This window comes from Neocloeon triangulifer, unplaced genomic scaffold (assembly GCF_031216515.1).
Source record: "Neocloeon triangulifer isolate White Clay Creek 2 clone unplaced genomic scaffold, ASM3121651v1 ptg000013l, whole genome shotgun sequence".
Taxonomy (NCBI): Eukaryota; Metazoa; Arthropoda; class Insecta; order Ephemeroptera; family Baetidae; genus Neocloeon; species Neocloeon triangulifer.
This window is the reverse complement of record NW_026775555.1, coordinates 2,629,621-2,648,434: the sequence shown is the minus strand read 5'-3', so window position 1 is coordinate 2,648,434 and position 18,814 is coordinate 2,629,621. Positions and strand designations below refer to the sequence as shown.

At 36.7% G+C, this 18,814-nt stretch overlaps 1 protein-coding gene across 8 annotated transcripts in view; it reads left to right on the top strand.

The window, feature by feature from the left end:
- LOC132198925 (CUGBP Elav-like family member 4) overlaps positions 1-18,814 on the top strand; it is a 394,396-nt gene that overhangs the window by 58,041 nt on the left and 317,541 nt on the right. For all 8 annotated transcript variants that reach the window (XM_059623253.1, XM_059623255.1, XM_059623249.1 and 5 more), the window contains exon 2: positions 18,571-18,653. The gene's annotated coding sequence lies outside the window, so the exon portion shown is untranslated. The remainder of the gene's footprint in view (positions 1-18,570; positions 18,654-18,814) is intronic.

The following is an 18,814-nucleotide window of genomic DNA, read 5'->3' as shown; positions in this document are numbered from 1 at the left end:
TTTTGGCTCAACTAACACATGGAGTGGCATTTATATAACTTTAAGAGGGACAATTAAATTTTGGAGGGGTGGAATGGCCAACTTTAAGTGGAAATTCACCTGTTCCTCGGCAGCTTGTGCCGTTTTTGGGTCGTTCCCCGAAAGCCCTCGGCTTATTCGGCTCTAATTACGGGCTCGTGTGCACGTATTGCGTGCGCACGCGGTTTTAACAGGTGTGAAAATATTTAAGCGGCGGTCGTACTGAGAGAGAGCGGCGATGTAAATTAATTAGAACGCCGGCCCGGCTGCCGCTTCTTCGTTTTTGCATAAAACCATTAAATTATTATGTTGCCGCTCTTTCTCTCTCTCACACACACACACACGTCGCTCGTCGGCGCACAAAGAGTCTTTACGTCCCTTTTTACGGCGGCGGCCCTTTTCATTCATGAATAAAAGCGGCAGTTGAATTGGGGCCGCCGCCGACGCGCGCCTGGATAATAAATTATGAACGGAAAGAGCGGAGAAGAAGCGGCGCGCGAGCGCGAATTCGCACATGTAAATGAATTTATGAGTGGTCCTTTGCACTAGGAACCTTTTCAGAAACAAGAAGTGTGTGAATAGAATGGGACGACCATTAATTTTCCAGAGAATTTCCGCCGGAGAACAAGTCCACGTATTATAATACCTACTTAACATTTTTTATATTTAAATGGCGCATTACTTTATATTTAAGTAAAAAGTTTTCGGCCAAAAATTTAATTTCAAGAACCACTCCGGTCATTTGTATTGCTATCTATTCTGAAAGATTGCTAAATTTCGAGTATATCTGGTGAAAAAACTATTTGAAAATTCCAAACCGTTGCTTCTCAATCAAAAGAAAAACTAAATACGAGAGATTCGCGCGAAAAACGTGTGCGAATTGAGTAGCCAATCAGATCCATCAGTTTGTTCCAAAAACTACAGAATTGGGTCACATTGGCGCTGCGATCGCTGATTTTGCCACTAATGCCCCACGGGGCTGCAGGAAACTTGGCAAAATCAGCGATCGCAGCGCCAATGTGACCAAATGCTGCAGTTTTTTATAAAAACTGATGGATCTGATTAGCTACACAATTCTCACATGTTTTTCGCGCGAATCACTCGGTATTTAGGTTTTCTTTTGATTGCGAAGTAACGGTTTGGAATTTTCAAATAGTGTTTTCACAAGATTTACTTGAAATTTAGCAATCTTTCAGATTAGAGAGCAATACACTTTACCGGAGAGGATCTTTGAGGATCTTTATGCAATAAAAAAAAAAGTTATTTGTGTATTTATTGTATTATTTGTATGCATATTTTTTTTTTGTTAGTTTATTTATTTTATTTATTTAATTACAAGTCCAGCCAATTTCCGAAGAAATTATCGGCTGGTGCTTATCAGACTAATTGCTTCACGTAGAAGCTCTTAGTTCTTTCACATTATAATTTTTACAGTGCATTTCATTCTACATTATCATTTTGCTTTAACATCCATATTTTCAATTTAGTTTTCACTTCATTTTTATTTTGCAAGCTTTTTAACTCTGGTGGCAATTTATTCCACAAGCGTGGCAATATACATTCAGATGTTCTATTGAAATATTTGTTTTCTTTCATTGGTTCTATAACTGGCTCTAATTGTATTGTTCTCGTGTTGTAAGGATGGATTCGAGGTACTCCGTGATTTTCATCAAAATACTTCAGACACAATAAATTTAATTCAAATATTTTTTCAACAGATAGTACATTCCAAAACTCAAACTGATTTTCAATAGTCGATTTATGCCTTCTGGTGCACATTTTATACAAAACTCGTTCTTGCAAATTTTTTAATGAGGATAGATTTACTGATCCCCATGCTGTTACACCATAATTCAAATAAGAGTGAGCTAATGAAAAATACATGATTCATCTTACATGATATGGCAAATTCGCTTTCATATAATTAAACTCGCAAATTATTTTTCTTAAATTTTTTGCAATATGTTGAATATGTATTTTCCAGTCAAAATTTTGATCAACATACAAACCAAGATACTTATTAGTAACTTCGACTTGTTTTAACAAGGCGCAAGTGCAGCCAATACAAAAATTATGAAGGCATGTCGTATCATGACACACAACTCTAAGACTCAGATCTCTCCGCAAACCTGGCTTGCAAAAGTGCATACAAACCGTTTTTTTTTGTATTTATTAAAAATCCGTTATCATGGCACCATTCAACTAAAATGTCAAACTCAATCTGAATTGTTTTCTGACAAACATTGAATTTTTCATGTGCAAATAATATAACAATATCATCCGCAAATATAAATATTTTGCACTCTTTCAAGAGTAAAAACAAATCATTCATAAACAGAATAAACAAGATAGGGCCAAGTATGGAGCCTTGAGGTACTCCACAATTGGCACTAAATTCTTCACTATATTCATCGCAGAGTTTTATCACAAATTTTCTATTATTCAAGTAGCTTTTTATTAATTTCAACACTGGTCCTCTGATTCCAATTTTTTCTAGTTTTATTTATAGTTTCTCATAGTTTAATACGTCAAAGGCTTTCCTCATGTCAATAAAAATTGCAGCTACGTGTTTATTATCTTTGAGCGCATGATTGACAAAATCAGAAAAAGTATTAAAAAGCTCATTAACACATTTCCCTCTCTGATATGCAAATTGACGCTTATCAATTATATTAAATTCCTTTAAGTACTGCATTAAGTGAAATTCAATATACTTTTCGAATATTTTGTCGACAACAGGAAGAATGGAAATGGGTCTGTAATTTTCAAACTTGTCATGGGCTGAGTCTTTATAAATTGGGCGAATTATTGCTGTTTTTAAAAATTGTGGAAATTCAGTTCTTTTTATTGATTCATTGATTGCCGAGCAGAGTAAATGCACGAATGCGTTTCCTCCACTCAGAACATCACCAACAGAGATTTTGTCAACTCCGGGACCTTTGTTTTTATTTAAGTGCGCAATAATGTGTGAGATGTGTACTTGGGAAGCGAGAGGCAGCCGCATACTCTGCAAAGCTGACTCTTGCTGCTCATTTATTCGAAGTGCTTGAAAGTTGCATGTGTGAGAGTTGTTTGCGGGTGCGTTTTCAAAATATTTTCCAAATCCACTTAGTATTTCAGGCAACTGCATTTTACGAGACATGTAACGAGTTATTAGCTTGTCCAGTGAATTTACTGTTTTGCCAAGCAGCAAATTTAAATTCTTCCACGTCCGTTTTACATCACCTTGGCAAGATTTAAATAATTTGAAATTGAAATTTTGTTCAGCTTGCTTTAATTTTTGATTAAGTTTATTCCGGAAAACAGTGTATGTTTTTCTGTACAATTTGTTTGATTTGTTACTTTTAGATTTACGAAATAATTTATCACGTTCTTTTATAAGCAGCTTTAATTCAGGCGTTAACCAATCCTTTTCCACTCGCTTGTTTATTGTGTATGTTACTTTGTGTTTGTTGGTATTTTTTACATTTTCTATATATCTAGCGCAGTTTTCAAGTGTTTCATTTGTGTTTTCATGGAAGCAACGAGACCAGTCATAAGTGAATAAGTCTTGGTTAACCGCCTTAAAGTCTATTTTTTTCCGCGTGATTGTGTCAATTTGCTGAGTTTGTGTGAATAATAGTGTACTGACAGCGTAGTGGTCGGCAATTTTGTAAGATATCACAGCAGAAATTTGTTGGAATGAATGTGTTTTTGCAAATATATGATCAATTAGTGTTGACGAAAATTTATTACCAGAAAACTCCTCGCGAGTAGGCAAGGTAATTAATTTCGCTAATCCTAATTCTGCCATTATATTTTCATATTTCTCGACTGTTGCATCATTTATATTGAGCAGGTTAATATTAATATCTCCACAAAAGATAAAATCGTTGACTTTGCTGTGCTTTTTTAAAACGTTTTGAATCTCAGTTAAAAATAATGCTTTGCTATCCGACGGCTTTCTATATATTGCCAGCAGTGTAATTTGTGAATTAATTTTGAGCATTAAACTTTCTGCTGATTTTAATTCGGAATGTAAGACTTGGCAGGGAAAGGCGCTCCTGACGTAAATAAAAAGACCCCCTCCTCTACCAACTTCTCTCGTTTTTTCGTGCATATTGAAACCGTTAAGTTTAAATTTGTGTATGTCATGCGGTTTGCAGTTAATTTCTGATAAAATTAAAATGTCAATATGCTGTAACTCGTTAGCCAAGGTTGATTGTAGTGAGCGAAAATTGGCAAATATTGATCGAATGTTTATGTGTACAATATTGTAATTGATATATGATTTATTTTGTATGTAAACATTTTTTGATTCAAACAAAAACTCGGATATATTTCGGCAATTCAGGCATTTTGAACTAGCCATTTTTAAAATTAAAATTAAAAACTTTTTTTCCACCTGAGGATTAAGATGTGGGTTGTCGCGACGTTAACACCCATCCTGGTGCGAATGTCGTCCTTGATGACATCCAGAGATGCCTTTTCAATATATTGTCATTCCATAATAAGTTATTTTATATAAATATTATTTTAATGCCTTTGGAATTCTGGAAATGTCAACAGTTTTTATATAATTTCTATATTAATTATCTTTTTCTAAATAAACACTATCTAATAAGTTGTACCGAAGTGCTTTTAAACTAGGCAACGCATATGATTATACCGATCAACGCAAATAATACATAACAAAAAAATTCAATTATATTTTTGTTTAAGTTCATCTAATTTGGTGTTTTTTCAAGGGAATGATACAAAAATTAAAATGTATTTTAAATTTTATTAAATCAATAAATAAAATAAAGTATATATATAAGAATTTCTTAAGAAAAATTTAAATAAAAAATGCTTAAAATTAATTTTTCAACTATTTACTAAGCATAATTTATTAATATAGGGTTTTTTTATTTTAAAATATTGTTTTAATTTAAATTTTTTTTTCATTTTGTGTTTAATTTCATTGCATGTATGTTTGCGAGATGGAGTTACACAAAGCATAAACGCTATAATTCGGAGAGGATTCTCTCGCGCCGCCGAGCGCAAGTCGCCGCGATGTAGGTCAATTAATTTAAGCCAAGAAAATCTAATTACAAGATGCAGCGCAGCACGCCACCGCGACGAGAATGACCTCTCGGCACTGTAAATACATAGCACCCCGGCGCTATATCTATCTGCTGGCGAATGCATTCGGACGAATGTAATGGTGCATATGCATGCAACTGCGAGTGGGTGGTGTTTTCCTTGTATGCAAATAATAATGTCAGTGCTGCGCGCGCGGGGAATTACGCTCTCGTGCATCAAGCGAATGCAACAGAGAGCGAACGAGGCACCGTAAACAACAACAGATATGCACATTTACATACGGAGAACACTTTGTGCAAATATATCCGTGTTTGCAGTGACGCTGACGGCCAAATTGAATAAAAATGAACAAAAGGCAATTCTTCACTAACAGCAATAATAATTATAAAGTCTCAGTCAAAGTATTATCAAACAATTAAAATAAAGAAAAAAAATTGTAAGTGCATCAAGATAATTGCTATAAGAAATAATTAATGCATATTTACATTTTGTTGACTAATATTTATTGCTTTCATAGAAACAAATTTGAATTTCCATTAAAAACAAAATTATTTCATTACTGTCGCGACTTTTCTCGATTTTTTCAAAACTTTTATATTAATTATTTAAAAAAAAATGGTCAATTGTTGAGAGAAAAGTACTGAATTGTTGGACTAAAAGGCGTCTTAAGTAATCATTATATAAAAAAAGGATCTAAATTAGTTTTATTTATTTCATGAAATTTTCAATCTACAGCTTGCAAAACTTTGATGCTAAATAAATTTGCTATATATAATAAATTTTTATACATGCAACAATTTTAGAACTTGTAGAAAATAATAAATAGTATAAATTATAGAATATTCGTCCAGTTATGATATGCTATAATTTTTTATAAGCATTTTTCACTTAAAGAGTAAAGTTGCATCTCATAAAATGTGTATCTCCAGCAGTAGCCCCATCCTGCTTGAAATTTGTAATGCAAATCATCTACGTCCATTAAAGTCTCGTTAAATTAGGCAGGCGTCCTTACTTAGTTCGTCTCTGCAGACGCGCGTCACGTTCGCCTTACGCAAGTCATCGCAGCTGCCGCTTTTTTACCTGCCGGCGAGCGAAATGAAATAATTAGATTTGGCAACTCGCAGACGCCGGCGTTGTGCGAACCGCGCCGCAGAATGCAAATCAGTCGGCCCGACAGTGTGGATGCAAATCAGTTGCGCAAAACTGCCGACGGTGTCAAAACTTTCGAGTGGAATATCAATTCTAATTAATATTTGAAGCGAGAAGTAAAAATTTATAAATAAATTTTTACCACAGTAAATTTATTTTTAAATTCATCGTCTTGAACATTTTAAAGACTTTATGGTTGCTCTAATTATAACAAAACCGTCTTGTTTCTTTGTAGGAAAAAATTCTCGTGTGCTTTCAAGTGAAATTTGGACACAATGCCGGCGTTATTATGATTATTATTAGGCGGCGGCGGGGAAAAATATGATACGCTCCTCGCAGCTATATACGCACAGAATGAGGGAGAACGCGTGTCTTGTAGCAAAATTTCCAGCACCGCCACAGCCTCGTTCTCTCTCTTACATATATTATTTTTTCCCTTTTTAGCCTCGTGCTCTGGTGGAAGAAGCAGCACTAGTGGTTGGTAATAATAATAAGAGAGAGCGGCTGTTGCTTCCTAAATGAGACGCGCGCCGCCGTCTCGAGCCAGATTTCGCGCAAATTCCTCCCCAACCGAAATTTTAAGCATCCTCATAATAACCGGAATTTTTCAAAACTCAAAATTAACTTATTCCAGTTAAAAAAATTTTTAATAAAAAGAGAAAAAAAATATACCAAAAGTTTTTGAGAAAGAAAATATCAGATTTTTCGTATTTTTTGCCAAATCATATTTCCCCAGAATTCTTTTCAAGCCGAAATTGCATCTTTTGTGCAGCCGAATCATCTTGAAGTCGCTCAATTACATTCAATCAGCGGCGCCCGAGTAAATTGGCACGCATTGTGCGTTTGACCGAGAGCCACTTGCTCCGTCCATTCTTTAGCTCCGATCGGAGGCGGGCTCGTGTGTGTTTTTTTCCTCCTCGTGAGATGCTCTGTTTTGTGTTGCGGTCGCACACTTGACTCGCTTGACCGGCCAGCGCTCAGTTTTCCTCCGCTCGACCGCCGACAATGACAAAGTGAGCTGCCGAATAAGCGGACACAGTCGAGGGAGCCCAGGAAGGACCAAACAAAGGAATCGCACCTTGCAAAAGAAATATAGTACGACCCCTTGGAATAAAATAACAATATCGAACAAATTTCCACCAGAGAAATTAAATTATAGCAGAATTTCCAAATGATTGGACTCTATGGAAATTAAAGATCCTCTCCGGTCATTTGTATTGCTCTTTATTCTGAAAGATTGCTAAAGAAAACACTAATTGAAAATTCCAAACCGTTGCGTCTCAATCAAAAGAAAACCTAAATACGAGTGATTCGCGCGAAAAACGTGTAAGAATTGAGTAGTCAATCAGATCCATCAGTTTGTTCCAAAAACTACAGATTTTGGCCACATTGGCGCTGCGATCGCTGATTTTGCCACTAATGCCCCACGGCGATGCAGAAAACTTGGCAATATCAGCGATCGCAGCGCCAATGTGACCAAATCCTGCAGTTTTTGGAACAAACTGATGGATCTGATTGGCTACTCAATTTTCACACGTTTTTCGCGCGAATCACTCGTATTTAGGTTTTCTTTTGATTGAGACGCAAAGGTTTGGAATTTTCAAATGGTGTTTTCACAAGATATACTCGAAATTTAGCAATCTTTCAGAATAAAGAGCAATACAAATGACCGGAGTGCTTTTTTAAGAGATCAGACTTTTCCTAGTTGCGAAAATTGTTTTTATTCTGTGGTGTTTTTTTAAATTTTGCTGATTTTTATATCTTTCTTGCTCATGAAATAGACCGAAACTGGTAGAGCCATTTGATTTTGAATAAAAACAATTTCCGCAATGAGGAAAAGCCCGATGTCTTCATATCCAAGATCACCTCCTTGATTGTAAATTTCTTCAAACAAAATTGAACTTAAATTTTCTATTGTGAAACAAATAAGACCAACAATTCAATAAAATTGGACAATGCAAAACCCCGAGCAAAGGAAGTGTGGTTCTATTTCGAGGCCGCTCGCTCTTGCTTGCTCAACTCTCGGGTGCTGGGTGCAGATACTCTTGAACTACACTTGAACGCGATTGGAAAATAAATTGCTTTTTTCCTCTTTCTCCGGATAGAAACTAGTTTTCCATCTCCTTTGCCGCTCGCACTCGCTGCACCGCCAAATACGTCTTCATCTCTTTCTCGGCCAAACGCAAGAGGGTCGGTCAGTGTGAAATAAAAATCAATTCTGCAATTACACTCGAATGCATCCGCGTTTGTTGTTGCGGCTGAGAATGCATTTGTTATTTTGTCCCGCTTGATCCGGCCGTATATTTCACTCTGATGGTGCGAATTAATAGTCTCTCTCTCGCTCTCTGAGAGCTATCAACGGCACGCCGGCCATAAATAAAACGGAGAGGCGAACGCAGAAAAAAAATGCAACAATTGTAACCGACTCTATGTGCATTTTATTGCATCCGACGGCATGAAGGGACGAGAAACACAGTCATTGATTTATTTCCCCGGAGAAGAAAATAAGTAAAATAATCTATTTTTACAGAAAAATTTAGCAAAATTTTCCATTACAAGAACCTGCTCTTAATTTACACGCAGATGTTGGCCTAATTTTTTTAATTCCTTGGCTTGAATATTACTTCTTTTTCATTTCATTAATTTTTATTTATCTTTGCGTTTTGTGTTTTTACTTTAAAATTTCGTAATATTGATTAATTTTAATTACTTTAGTACGATGAAGATCTCCAAACATCATTATTTAAAACGGGTGTTCCATAATTACAATTCCATCATCAGCCAGATTTATTTATATTATATTTTTTTTTTAAATATTTTAAATCAGTTTTTATTCAAACCATATTTTAAACAATTAATGTATTGTATAAAATTTAAAATAAAAAATCATTAAATAATAGTTATAAAACTAAAATTTATTGTGTTTTTAATATTAAATATTTAATTAAAATTAAAACTTATTCAAATAATGTAAATTTGTACTTTAAAAAACACGTTAAAACATTTAATGCCAGCAGAAAACACCTTGGCAACTCTCGACTTGTTTACCGTCGGGTGCTAATGAAAATTAAAGACCGTCCGCGTGCTCCTTCCGCCGGCGAGCATCAAAACTTTGCACTTCTCTTTCTCTCTCTCTTCACTATGTGTCGGCGGGCGGAGAATATCAAACAGCAATTGCTCTATTTTCTCTGCCGTTCGGCCCGAGGTGGAACCTTCGGAATCTAATTCGCACCCGGGTCACGCGCGCACGTTTTAAACTAACAGTTTGCATCGAGACTCTTCTTTCTTTGCTTTCCAGACTCTCTCACAATATGTTGTTCTTCCCGCGAGAGAAAGAGAGACGACGATCAAGTTGCTCAAGCACCACCACCCGCTATCATCATCATCTCCCGCGATTTCCGCCTACGACGCCGCCATTACCTTTTATCGCGTCGCGCAGATTGATTTTAAATAATTCATGTTAAACGCCGATACTATGACGAGAAAATTGAACTTTCGGTGCTTCACACGAGAGTGGCAATTACGAAAATTGTGAGAGATTTTACTTTATTCAACGTGAAAGCAAAGTTTGTTTCCCTTAAAACTGACAGCATAATTTACGATTTATTTTAAACAATAATCAGTTTATTTATAGAAAAATAAATTATTTTTGGACGAAATTTTTTAAATTTTTATGAAAAATAGGAAATGAATAAGTCCTAATGGCTTCGAGTATGAACTTTGACAAAGAATGAAATAAATTTTCTGATTATTCAGGGTCAATAGCCTCATGACAACTTGTGACAAGTCCGCTTTTCGCTCTTTCTCTCTCATTTTCACTTTTCCTCTCCTGGCTGCGCAAATATAATGGAGCTTTTTCTTCTTTTTCTCTCTATCTCTCCACATTTTGCCAAGTCGGCGGACGGAAAAAAGTAATTAAGGCCCGCCTGCTTGAACGTGCTTGCGTCGGCTTTTCCGCAAAATTTATCGCCCGGCCGAATTCGGCCAGAAACTTTCACCCCCTCACGAGCCTCGCGCTCATTAAAAAGCATTTCGTGCAAACACACAGGCCCGCTTTTCTATCCGCGCTTGTATATATAATTTCCAGCCAGTTTTCGACGCGACGCGGATTTAATTAAAAAGCGCACCTTTTTCCACGCAGATCAAAGGAAAACGCAATGGTTGGTTGCTGCTCCCATACAAGTTCACACTCAGTTAGCCACGCGATATGCTGAGCTTTTCTCTTTTTCCTCGGTGTGTCGCAGTTTGAAACTTGAAACTAGAGTAGAGGGATTGGATGGCTTCTGGTGACTGTTCGTAAAAGATTTTTCCATTGTTTATGACAAGATACATATTATTAACCTAATTTTAAGGAATTTTTTATACACCAGCATATTGTGGATAAAAAAAAAATACAATTTGAGGGGTTTTCATTTTTTCCAGTTCAACAAAATAAATCAGATCATAAAAATTACAAATGTTGTTTTGAAAGAGAAAGAAAATTTATGAAAACTTATTCTATTTTTAATTTTGTATTAGAATAACCGCCTAAATAAACCGGTAAAAACCAGCCAGTGCATATGCAATAATGAAAAAAAAACTGTCTAGAATATATACTAGATTTATTTTATTTTTAATTATAGAAATGCAGCTTTCTTCAGTTTCATAAATTCTATCAATTTGAACAATATGTTTTTTATTAATTAAAAAAATTATTCCACTTCATGCTCGGCAAAAGATATTAAACGGAAACCAACCTTTTTTCTGTAAAATTTATTCCTGGCAAAGAGCAAACAATGAATTTGCACTCTGCGTGCTGCAGCACCAGCAAAAAAGCGCATCAAATAATAATGCGCGGCGGTGGCGACGAGTGGAGGGCCTCGCCGGTCGAGAGAGTGACAAGGGCCAATCAAAGTCATGCATTTTAATGAGCTCGGCGGCCCGAAAATAGTCGGTGGTTGGCTGGAGAGCAGAGTCCGTCGTGTGTGTGTTATTACGCGGCGGTGCTGCGGGAATGAATGCGAGCGAGCGAGGCCGCGCTCAAGGGCTGCTGCTGCATGTCAACACTCGAGGCATATTGCTGGCCTGGGCTGCTTGCTTGCTTTTAAGCTGCTTCAGCACTTTGAAGCTGTTGCTGTGCTCTGGATAATGTACATGATTCAATCAATGCCGCGCGCCGTCGGCCGGATGGAAATTATCTTTTTAGCGCGCCAAAGGTCTTGACCTTTGTCGTGACATTCTCGTTGCCATTTTCCCCGAAAGCAACAGCCTAATCGATCGGACCTTTAATTAAGATTAACAACCTCGGATTATTGAGATCGAATTTTAAGTAAATTCGGCTCGCAAGACAATGAGAGATGCTATCACTCAAAATGAACATTGTGTGCGGCTGACGTTTCGCTAATTACCCGGCCCGTGCGCGGAAGACTTCGGGCCGGCGAGTGTAATTAACCTGCTCGCTCGCAAATGTCACAACAAGACCCCTGTATGTTCGCCCCTTTGTCAGACCCCTTTGTGCATATGCAGCCGGCCCGTCAGCCCGGACAAGTCGGTTGCATACCCAAGTAAACTCCATTGTGCGCGTTGCAAACACCGACTGCGAGAAGAGCAGCTGTTGCGAGGAAATCGCGTCAAAATTGCCCCACTTTCCGCAGTTTACCGACCAACTGCCGGCCCGTCATGCAGCTCCTGGACCGAATTTGCATCAAAAGTTTCTCGCCTGCACAGAGAGAGGTCAAAATTTCAATCAAAAGTTGCCGGGAAGTTGAGGACAATAAGGAAGCAAGAGGCACTCAACGTAATATTTAATCAGTGCACATTCTGGACGTTTGCAAAATAAAAGTTGAAAATTTCTCTCTCCTTGACAGACGCGCTTCAGATGCTTTATAATCCTTTGGCTAAGACTTGTCAGAGAGGGTTTTTGTCATGTCTGTGGCACTAAGCACAGAATTTAATAGTTCTTTTAAACTTAAAAAGGAAAGCGGGAACTTGAGTTAATTTCAGCAAAGTTTTTTGTTAAAAAGTCCAGCATTTTTTCTATTTAACTCTACTAAATTTTATTTTTTAATAAATTTGAGCAAAATTCTTGGTAGTGGTGGCGCTTGCAACGATTCCTTTTTTTATTTTAAAATAAATTGTTTTCAAAAGTTGAATGTAAACAATGTGATGTAACAATTTGGACAAATAAATAACAAAAATAATAATAATACCAATTTCAAATAAAACCATATCTATAGAAATCGTATTTCTTTTTAAAGCGTTGACAAATTCTAATTTTGCGTTTGATTTTTTTCAGTCAGATTTCAATTCTAAAGGAACTAGATTTCTTCTAATGAAATTTTAAAAAATAGAATACGCATTATAATTTATACAATTGATGTCAACTAATTTTGGGGGTATATTTATTTCTATTTCATTAAAGTTTCTTTGCTTGTTTTCAGAAAATTGGTTCAAAAATCTGCAACGCTTTTGTAAAAATTACTCCTTATTTCCAAAACTCTTGAGAACTAAATTAATTTTATTTTTTTATTTTTAAATCCTCAGGTTTTGGCGTTTTTGTCATAGCAGTTTGTTGTGCTCTCTGTAATTATTAAATGCCACATTCTTTTAATGGACCGTTCATTTTTCATGACATGCCGTAGTGCACTAGACAGATGGGCTTTTTGTATAGTTTTGCCCAGCAGTCGAGCTGCTCCGATTCCCGTGTCTCTCGCTCTCTGCGTACGAACGAAAAACGAGTGCGAGCGTCAGCGAAATAAACTTTTTCCAGGGCGCTATTTTTCCTCGCCGCTTTCTATTTCGCTTTTCTCTCTCTTTCGGCCGCCGCTCGCTCGCCGAGCACAAAGAAGACTAAGGAGATAATATTTCGCCGCCGCTAATATCTCTTTCCTTGCTCTCGCCGGCAGCGCAAAATGCTGTTTCGCCGCCGCAACCGTAATGTACGTGTGCGTTGTAAATTTTAAAAAGCACACGTACGTATACGCACGCCGGGGCTTTTCTTATTCTATTTTCCGTGCTCTCTTTATTTCTCCCCACAAAGAATAAAATGCGTTGCTTTTTGCCGAGCGGCCAGTCACGAGCGGAAATGATTTAATGCACATCGCGTTGTGCAATTTCTGTTTGCTAGCTTTCGTTTTTTTTTCTCCGGTCTCTAGGAAGGCGCGGAGCACGTCGGCCGCTTCAATATTTAATAAATTGAGTGAGCAGCTCTCCACTTTGCGTGCGTGTTTACGAACCGGAGCGTGGAAATAGTCGAGAGACGGAATTGATAGAACTTTCCGATCACATACGCATGCTGATTGCCCCGCTAAAAGGCGATCCTGCCCGGAAAGTGGAATTCCTCGACCTCAAAGAAAGAAAAACGGCGACGGTGCAAGAGGTAGTAAATAGTAAATTTGATTCAATTAAGAAAATCATCTCAAGCATTTAAAATTGACTTGTTAAGCTACTTCCAAGTTATCTTTAATTTTTTTAGTAAAATTAAAATTTTAACGATCTCTACTTAAAATTGTTTATTATTTTTATTTATAGTGAAGGTTTATGAAATTTTTATGCTGTTTTTAGTTTATTTTATTTTTTAAAAATTAAAATATTTATTTTCTTAGTAATTTATCGTTTTCATAATGGTTGTGTATAGAAATTAACGTGGCACGCTTGCAACTTAGCATTAATAAATATATAAATAAATAAACTCCCAGACACTAAAACCTAGCGTATCGATGCTACACGCACATTAATATCAGTTCAACGAAGAGTTAACTTGCTGATTACATGATATTATTTATTTAATAATTTTTAACAATTCAGGGTAATGCACAGATATAACTAGTTTTCAATAAAAAAATTAACCTTGTGAAGAATGAGCGATTCAATTGACTGATAAAATAATTTACAAATTTCATATTTCTACAAGAAATGTATTATATTGTTTATCCAGCAAATAAGTCAATAAATAAATAAATTAATTTTGGTGCATAAAAAATTCATTTCATTAGTAATTTTCTTAACGTGTTTGATGTATGGCAATTAAATCGAAAAAATTTATTCAGTTTCTTAAATAAAAAAATTTAATACAATTTGAATTGTAACAAATTTTGATTAAACTTAATTTATAATTTTTTCCATTCCACTTGAAATTTCACTCGACCCAAATTGATCTCACTTACACTTTATATTTTCTCTTCGTTTCTCATCTCAATGCACAGCATTCAAGTGCTTTTTCCTTCTGCGGGTCGGAGCGAGCAAAAAAGAAATTGAAACGCGGAAGGAGGAGCAGCGCGCGCCAACAATAGTTGCGGGGCGTAAATAATAAAGTTTCATAAATTCAAACCGGCTACTCGTGCGCGCTCTCTCTGTATATAAAAATTCGCACGTATACAAACAAACACACACACACGGGCGAGGAGAGAGACTCAATTTATTTATCCGACGCGCGCACTCGTCCGGCCGTAAAAAGTAATTCAAAGGTGCGGCGCAAACAAAGATCTCTCCTTATTTTTCTGCTTCCCTGCGGGCCGAGCGAATAAACTAAATCCGTGACTTGAAACTATGAGCGAGAAAAATATCCGCACACGCGGCGGAGGAGGAAAGTAAGCCTCGGGCACACTAGTTTGTTGATATTTGGTGGCCGAAGAAGAAGAAAAAGCGGCTTAAGATGAGGTGCCACTGCCGCGCACTATTTCAGCTTAGGGAGGAGGGAAGTAAGTTGCTCTCTCTCTCGCAGAGAAGCCGCCAGCCCGAGGTGCTCCCAACATTAACGTCGCACGACATGTGTTTGTGTCATTTCCCATAAAGAAATATATACGGCGATGTGCCGCCGCAGACCACGGACGCGCAAAGGGGGAAATAAATAAGTCATATGCGAGGGGGTTGATAAATTAAAAAGGCTTCTAAAAAATTAGCATTGAAAGGAATGAAAGAGTAAAAACAAACATATTAATTTAATAACAAGAAACCGCGCTCTTGAATAAATTTAAACAAATCTCAAATTATTTTGAAGTTTTCGCTGTTAAGGTGACATTTCTGGACCTCCAGTTACTTCCTTGCAATTTCAACCCCTTAAAATCCTATGAAAAAATGTACACAATTGACGACATCAGGGGGTGAATTTCGTCACTTTTATTGAGATTTACTCGGTCTAGAATCCAGAAAACCCATCCATCCTTAATTGTAAAAATTGAAAACAAATCTTTTGCTTTTCAGTGGATAAAAATTTATGATTACTGTTGTTTATGTGTTAAAATTGTTCAATTGCTTCTACAATCAATTATTGAAAACAATTTATTAGAAAGAAAGGAATTTTTGTACAAAACGGCACGATTGTTGCTAAAACTTCCGAGATCAAAAAGACCCCAAATGTCGGTTGACTTGTCATTTGATCTTACCTTTTTTATTTAATAGTGAATTAATTTTATTTTATTTTATAAATAAAACCAAACAAGATTTTAAGATCCAGAATCCTGGGCTTGAAAGGCGCTCAATATTTATGTAATTTTTCAGAAATAAGTTTTAAATCCTTATTCATTTTATATAGAAAAAAATTCATAATTTCCTGTTGAATGTAGTTTGCATTAACACAAGAAATGGAAAAAACTTATAAACTGCTGATTTTGATTGTTCTCCGTGTGTGAAAAACGACCGGTGGTATGTTGCTTTCTTTCCCATTCGATACGGACCCCATCGTCCTCCTCTTCCGTTTGCAGCCAATTCCATTCTCCTCGGGTGCACCACCACATCTCCTGGGGGCTGCAACTCATATATCCTAGTGAAAAAGCGGCCTGCTGTCCCTTGCTCGCGTCGGGAGATAAACTAGATTAGCATTTCACATGTGGCGCCCACCTCACTTTCTCTCTCACGCCGAGACACCCTCGAAAGTCTTCAGCTGATTATACAGGCGGGGGATGAAAAGAAAAGTTGGAAAAAAAGTAAAAATATTCAACCAAAATTTACTTGTAGAGAAATTCAAGCCAATTTATTTCTCTCAGAAGTTAATCAAATCAATACGCAAGACCAGAGTTTCATTTTTCACCAAGCAGCAATCCAAACTGCCAAATGAAACTAATTTACGGCCCCCCTCGGCTCTCCTCCGCAGCTCATTCCAACTTCTTACAGTTTTTTAGCGCGCCGAGGGAGCAGCAGCAGCAGCAGTCGCATAATCCGCAGCACAGACTTTTTCGTCTCGGCGCGCAACTTTTTAATTACTCGTTTGATTAATTTTACGGCCGCGTCCAAATTGAATTTTTTGCCACCCGCGAGACGCTCGCGCGGTGGCTAGAATAAGGAGCCGTATGTTTCAATTAATTTCACTTTAGGCCGAGCACGAAATAATTACACAGCGTTTCTCTCCATCATTCTCTAATTTCAAGAAGAAGTTTGCATGGCAAGAAGAAGAAGAAGAAGTGTGGAGTGCTTAAAAAATGCGGCGCACGTACGCAAAGTTGCGGTGATAATTGCCGCGCGGAGAAGACACGCCTCGAGTTTCTCTCCACCGTCGTCGTGAGTAATTTGAATTTACACCGCGCGCGCCTACTCGCTTCGATCATGCGAACTCCAAATTAAAGAAGAAGGAAAATGAGAGGGGTCGGCGATGATGACGTCACGTGCCGGTGGCGTGACTCCGGGGGAGCAAAACACCTTCCTTGACACTTTGCCGCGAATTCGAGAGTTCAACTTAATTTAATGATTGGAAAACCTCCTGCACGTTTATTTCGGTTTCCAGTTTAAAATTGGATTGTTACGTGTAAATTCAACCCCTAATCTCTTTTTAATCAGTTTTTATTCTCACGCTTCTCGAGTTGGATTTCGATTGAGGTTAACAAGTGAAAAGCAAATTGCGGTCGACCGGTTAGTTTATCAACCCTTCAGCTTGTATGTAACGAGGAAAATTATTAATTTCTGAACTTATCAGCACCGACCGTTGGACATGCGACGGTTAAAAATGAGCACCCGGAATTTATACCGGAAAAAGAGTCTCGGGGACGAGGAGGAGATAAGAAAAGGAAACTGCGCTCCGTCGTGTTATTTCTGGCGCAGGAGAAATATAATATACCAGATTCATAATGAACGACCGGTTTGTTTGGAGAGAGAGAGAGAAACAGAACGTTGAGAAATCGATCAGCTTGAATGTGTTTTGATTTCTTTTTAATTGCGATTGGGATCGTATTTCTCAGGAATAAAATGGCTGCTTTGAAATGAAGATATATATGGACGCTGAAAATGCATTTTTAATTTTATCGGAAGCTGCAGAATTATAATCCGTGCATTAAGATGATTATAAACTATATAATTTCACTTCAGTAAGTAATTAAAATGAAAAAAAAGCATGCGAAAATTATTCTCATTTTTGTTTAAAATCCTGCAAAATAAATCATGTTTATTTTAGCTTTTTATTTTAATAATTTAATTAAATTAATACTAATCAACGATTTTGATTGCAAATGACAGCAGTTTTTTGTTAATTATGATTCATTTTAAAATGAACACAAACGATTCAATACCGTGAATTAAGGTTTATAATTTAAATATTCTTATTGTTGGACAAAATTAAAATTTTTATTTAAATAACCTGTCAATCTGAATTATTCTCATTTATTATTAAAAAACCCTAAATTAACTGCATTAAAAAATATATTATTTAATTAATTTAGTCTCAATAAACATTTTTAATAATTTATTAATAAAGTATTTTAAATAAATACTGAATAATTATTAAAGTACTGAGTGCTGACATTATTTGAAAATATATTACGTAGTCAAAATTGGTCAAAATTTACATTTTTAATTTTTTAAATCAGGCATTGCGAATTTATCGTTATTTATATATCATTAAAATGCTCTGAAGTAAATCTTCCCATTTTCATTTCAAATCATCATATAGTTTTATATTATTAAAATACATAATTATTATTAAAATAAGTCAATAAAATTTGACACGTTTTACTTACAAACAGTTAAATCAATTTACTCCCGAAAATAAATCCTTCGGCCTAGTTTTTGCCAACGCATTTTGCTTGTTTATTGACTGCCAATACAAGCTCTGCCCAGTTGGTCCACTTACTTGATTCGGGCCTCAATTAAATCACAGCCAGCCGGCCGATTTGCAGCGCACAAAAATCGGCCGGGCGCGTTTTGATTTATGGCTGCAGGGGTGTATTGTTTGCTGTTGACGGTCCTCGGACGGGCGGGCGGGCAGATTACGCACGCCCGTTTGAAGTCGCCAACGGAGCGAGCGACCAGCAGGCCTTTGATTTAATGCCGATCGCCATGTGCTGCTCCGAGCAGCCGCTATTTCGTGTAGTTTGCTCCAAATGCGCCGGATAAAGAGAGTGTGTTTTTTTTACTAAACAAGAATTTCTTTCCCAGGTTGCGCCTTCCTGACGTACTTCAACCGGGACAGCGCGCTGACCGCCCAACGCGTTCTGCATGAGCACACGACTCTGCCAGGGGTGAGTACAAAAAAATATTTATTTAAATAATAATTTCAAAAATTTAGTGCTATTTTCTAATCAACCGCGGAAAAATTTATGACAGAAAAAAATATGAAAATTTAAAAAAATTTGTTTTCAAATTCCATGCATAATAATGAGGTATTTCAACATGAAAATGA